Source organism: Peromyscus leucopus, chromosome X, assembly GCF_004664715.2.
Source record: "Peromyscus leucopus breed LL Stock chromosome X, UCI_PerLeu_2.1, whole genome shotgun sequence".
In the NCBI taxonomy this organism is placed as follows: domain Eukaryota; kingdom Metazoa; phylum Chordata; class Mammalia; order Rodentia; family Cricetidae; genus Peromyscus; species Peromyscus leucopus.
The window spans coordinates 3,639,859-3,645,678 of NC_051083.1; the positions used below are offsets into that span (position 1 = coordinate 3,639,859).

A 5,820-nucleotide genomic window follows, 5' to 3' on the forward strand; every position below is an offset into this window, starting at 1 on the left:
CAGGAACATCCTTAAAAAGAGTAGGTGGAAGCTTCTTATTTCTCCTGCATCCAATTCTCACCTAAATGAACTTGACAAGCTGTTCCTGGATTATTCCCTTGATCCTGCCATTCCTAACATCTACAGCAGCAGCACTATGAACTCCACCTCTCTGGGTTTCATCACCAGCCTTTGCTAACTCCTTGTCCAGCTTGATTCAAGTACTGGGGGTTTCCAGGAATAGTTCCATGACTGCAAATCATCAGGGTAGGTGACACTCCATGAATACCCCCTTCAGCTCCACAGACATTTGAGATAGGCAAGACAAGAGCTGAGTTAATGCACAGGGCCCATAAGCTTGTGCAGCCCTGCCTACCTGCCTCCCTGGGCCAATCCTGCAAACCACTTACCAAACACAACCTCTCCCTGAGAGAAACCAGGCAGGAATTTCTCCCAGTCTTCTCTTCACAAGCAGAGCAATCTACCAATGCACCCCCAGACAAGACCCTCACAGACACACCCACACAATATGTTCAGACATTCCTCCTCCCTGGCAATGCCCTTCCAGACATAATTTTTGGCTAGAGAACCTGGGAATCATGTGATAACCTCAGTTTTAAGAAAAGAGACAGCAAGGCGGCCCATCCAGTGCACTCACAGGGCCCTGGAACAGGAGACCCTGACCTCCAGATCTGGAATCATACAGGAGCTGGGAACCCAGAGACATATCTACAAGTGTAGATAGACCCCAAGCCCTGCAAGAAGATCTCAGATGAAGGAGAAAATAAGGTCAGTACACATACTAACATACAAGGTTCAGGGGAAGGACCTAATGAGACCCTCGCCCTAGAAAAAGTACTACGGGAAACTAGTGACTATTAAGAGGGAGAATTGTTTTTCCCAGGGATGAGCCTCCTAGTTGGTTATCCAAAACAAAGTGGCCTGCACTAAAATCATACAATTAGAAGAAATACCAAATGTACTCAGAAGCTCATATTTATTTATGTGCAAAGTGAAACAACCAGTTTGAGACAGAGTAAGTGGGGGCATGTAGCAGGCTTTCTTTTGGGCCACCAATCAGCTCCCAAATCATGAAACAAAGACTTCTTATTAATGATGAATGCTTCCTGTCACATGAATTATGGCCCAAGACGTAGATTCTGCACTATCCACCCACACACACAACACCATGCACACCTGATAAACCTCCACAGCTCAGAAACTCCTTTTGTCCTTTGGAATGAAATTTCACTGCAAAACATCATTGTGGCTGTTGGTAACAGAAAGTTGGAAGCATTCTAATCATATATTGCTGAAAGATGGTCCACATCACCATCTTTCTACCAGTTTCTATGTTTGGGGGTTTTGTTTTGTTGTTTTTTGGTTTTTTGAAACAGAGTTTCTCTGTGTAACTTTGTGCCTTTCCTAGAACTCCCTCTGTAGTCCAGGCTGGCCTTGAACTAGCAGAGATCTGCCTGCCTCTGCCTCCCCAGTGCTGGGATTAAAGGTGTGCGCCACCACCACCTGGCCAGTTTCTAATTTATTTGTAGCATTTATAAGACAAATGTAAAAGAGGAGTTCAATGTTCAAACTTGTAGAAACCAGACATTCAGTTTTCTAATATATCTTCTCACTCCACATCAAAAGCATGCCCATGTGTGCACACTGAACAGTGATACTATTAGCATCATATCCTCCCATGCCAGGGCTATAGAGTTTCTTCCTCCCCAGGAAATTCATTCACAGGGAGGCTAAGAAGACAAGGACAACTGCTGAGGCCATTATATGGACCAACAGAACCATAGTCTGGCTTGTATTCCATCCAAATTCCAGTAGAAATGACAGATCAACAGACCTCTGAAACCCCTACACCCACCATGGTATGGCTCATGGTCTTCCTTACAACTCCCTACAGCAGAAGCAAAGGAGAATCCTAGAAAGAACCTTCAAGCTATCTGCCACTAGGACTTCTGATTGCTAAGCCTTCCCAGAGTCCCTCATTGGCTAGGGCTATCCAGTTGGGCCTCAGAATATTAACAGCTACCCTACTGGGTGATCAGAGAACAAATGATTCAGAAAGCACACTTTTAGCTCTGCTCTTCCAGCCCAGCAAAAAGGGCCCTAGTCATGAAAGTTTGTATTATAGTAGACATTTTCCACTCTCCTAGATCACATCCTATTCCTTGTCCAAAGCACAGAGAATTTTCTTTTTTGCACATTCTATTATCTGGACTGGTAGGATTTGCCGGGCTGTGTACCTAACAACAAGCAGCAGAGGCAGGATTAGGTGTTCAAAGCAATTCTCAATTACATAGCATGATGCAATGATATTATAAGCTCATAGTCCCCCATGCCAGGATGGCAGAGCCTCCTCCTCCCCAGGGAATCTACACTCAGCAAAGCTCAGACGACAAGGGCCTCTACCCAGGTTACCACAGAAGCAACAGAAGGTCATTCTGGCTCATGGTTCATCCCAGACCAAGCAGCTCTGACAGCTCAGCCAACCTGTTCTTCCTGGTCTGGTGACAGTGGTCCCTACACTCAGCATGGCATGGCTTGTGGAATTCCTTACAACTCCCTACAGCAGAACAAGAAGAGAATCCTGGAAAGAACCTGTAAGCTACCTCCTATTGGTGTTCCTGATTGCTAAGGCTTCCCAGAGTCCCTCATTAGCTAGGACTACCCAGTTGCATTTCAGAACATTAGAAGTTACCCTACTGGGTGAGCAACGATCAAATGACTCAGAGAGCAAAAACCTTCTCAGGTTTTTCTCCTCTCTCCTCTCTCCTCTCCACAGTATGGTCAGACATGATCCTAATCTGGAGATTTGGTAGTTTAGTAAAATTCTCCAAACTCCCAGAGCATTTCCTCTTCCTTTTGCAAGGCACAGGATCTTATGTGTTCACATTCCATTACACATTCAATGTTCAGTGTAGCCAATTTTTTACTTCATACCTGGGAGGTCCTGCAACCAAACACAGGTCACATTAAAACAGTAAATGTTGTTAAACAAGAAGAGGCCATGGGTTAGAACACAAGGAAAGGCCTATGGGAGGGGTTAGAGGCAGGAAAGAGATATTGAAAATAATGTAAACATAATCCCCAATAATTCTGTTAAAAAGTTGAAACAGGCTTTATGGCCATGTGCTCCAGAGGCTAGGGATTTGTATTCAAGCACACCAAGTACTACTCACATCATTTCTCTCGGGGTACACATCTTAAACCTGGAAAACACAGTCATGTATTAGACAGGGTCACATCATTTTATCCCCTTCTGCTATTTAGGTTGAACTGGTGTAACTGTAGTAATTTGGTTTCACAAACATTCAGTTCTTTATCCACATTCTTGATTGATTGGTCTGGGGACCCAAGGGCTCACCAGTGATAACATTTATTGATCATCTAAAATTGATTACCTCACTAACATCATTTACTGTCACAGCAGGAATGCTTTCACCCTTCTTCTTGCCCATCCCTTTCTATCCTGTGACTACCCATTTTCCAGTTGGTGAGTGAACACAATTCTTACAAAGGTCCCACTTCATTTTTAGATTCACAATAAAATCTTCAGAAGTTGAAGGATACTCATTTACTAATCTATTTTTCCTTCCCACAGACCAGACAAGGCCCAGTTTGGAAGGAGTTTCAGAACTGTCTTACCAGTAGAGAGCAGCAGAGGCAGGATTAGGTGTTCAAAGCAATTCTCAATCTTATGGTGTGAGACAACCCTGAGCTACAAGAGACATTGATCTAAACAAGTGATTCTCAACCTTTGAATGTTGTGACTTTTTAATATAGATCCTCATGATGCACTGATGCCCCTAACTATAAAAGTATTTTCACTGCCTCTTTATAAGTATATTTTTGCTACTGTTATGAATTATCATATAAATATCTGTGGTTCCTAATCATCTTAGGCCAGTCCTGTGATACAGTCATTTGATCCCCCAAATGGAGTCATGATCGAGGTTGGTAACCACTGCTCTAAACTGATATAAATAAAAAGATAAATAAACAGCACTTCAGGAAAAAAAAAAATGGGATGAAATTCTTAAACTGAGAAACATGGAAAAAATAGAAAAAAAAAAGCAGCAATGCATGTAAGAAAATGAATTTTTAAAATAATATCAATAATTGATGTTTTAACATGATAAAAAAATACTTGGAAGAAAATTTATCTATACTGACTTTGAAATGGAGTAGGCACCTCCATAGTAAAGTGAATACCATTAATGAGAGATTGTACGACATTGTCCCATGTAAAATGTTAGTCACTGAGTGTTGTAAGATGACACATAGACTTATAGCCATTGGCTTATGTCTCAAGCCTCTGAGCTGACTTAACTGTGTCAACCAGGATTACACATATCTGCATAGGAGAGTTCGCTAATTGGAAACTGAATACTTAGCAGTTCAAGCTGTCCTCTCTAAATAAACTGTACACCCACCAATACTGTCTGTCTTCATTCATATGGAAGAAATTAATACATGCAGGAAAATTACAGAGAGAGTCACTCACCATGCCCCATCCATCAGTCCTTCCTTGTAATGGAGACCCCTGCAGCTCACTGCCTTCAACTTCCGTCATGATCAAGCTATTATCTAGTCTGTTTTCCCCTGCAGTGTACACAGTATACTGTTCCTCCTCTTCCGCTGGTCTGAAGGGAGAAGCCATGCTCCACACACAAATCCTTTTCCTGTTCCACAATGGACAGCCCACTATATGACACAAACTGGTAATTTTAGAACTTTGTGGTGCTGCAGCTATATAATCCAAGATTTAGGGTTCTTAGGAGGATAGGGTTCTAGTTCACCTCAAGTAACATCAGAGACCATGACTGAAAACTGGTTTTCAAAAAGACTGGAGATGCCCCTGTTCTAGAATTAATATACCCTTATGGCATATCAGGATTTAATGTTGTTTGTGACCCTATAATGGCCCCTTGAGCACTTTTTGAGGCCTGTTTATAAATGGAGAGATGGGCCTTTCTGCTGATTATAAATCAGGGTTGTCTCCTTTGTTATGGGAATGTAGCTGGTTAATCCTGAGAAACAAACATTTATATCTTATCAGATTTATCTCTAACATCATACTACTTATGTTTGGGGAATTTGAGATGGAACCCTCCCTTATTTAAATGCTCCTTTGTGAATTAATATGTCCAAATAACTGGTAACACCTTGTACTATAAATTCTATTACCATTAATTCTACTTTTCTACATCTCATTTTAGCTTTGGAGGGCTACTTTACATAGGAGATACTGTTTATGAGCTCCACAGAATTAATGTCACATGTATCCTAAATTTAAATATGAAAAGTACAAAGTGCAATACTTCTGGAAAATGCGAAAGATACAGAACCATGGCTATCTGAATTTGGCAAATATTTGTTGCATAACAACAACATAATCACTAAGGATGGCAGCATTTCACAGTGATGTCAACAAGGCACAAAGCCTGCCAGCCAGCCCAGAAATTGCAAAGACAGTGCAGGGCCATGCAGAAACACAATGGAGCATGCAGGATGAGCAGAAACACGCTGGACCATGAAGTACCATACAAAAACACGCAGAACTCTACATCTGGCCACTGGCTCCCACCCAGCCAAGGGAGAACCCGTCAAACTGGCTCCCATGACTGAAATGACCACTCCTCCCAGTCTGGGGACAGCAGCTCTTCACTCACCATGTTGTGGGTTTCCAACTTGCCCAAGCTCTCTGCTCGGCTTCCTGCAGCAGCACTCGCAAAACAGCATACAAATCTAATGACGCCAGCTTTTCTTCAAAGCCGAGCCTGAAGATGGTGACCGGAAGGACCCTGCACTACTTCTGACTGGCAG

At 42.4% G+C, this 5,820-nt stretch overlaps 1 long non-coding RNA gene across 1 annotated transcript; it reads right to left on the reverse strand.

The window, feature by feature from the left end:
- Positions 1–1,500: 1,500 nt before the first annotated feature.
- Positions 1,501–5,820, reverse strand: LOC119086619. Its single transcript, XR_005089923.1, has 2 exons — positions 4,499–5,820; positions 1,501–3,203 (listed from the first exon to the last, which is right to left on the reverse strand). It is a non-coding gene; the product is annotated as an uncharacterized LOC119086619 (long non-coding RNA).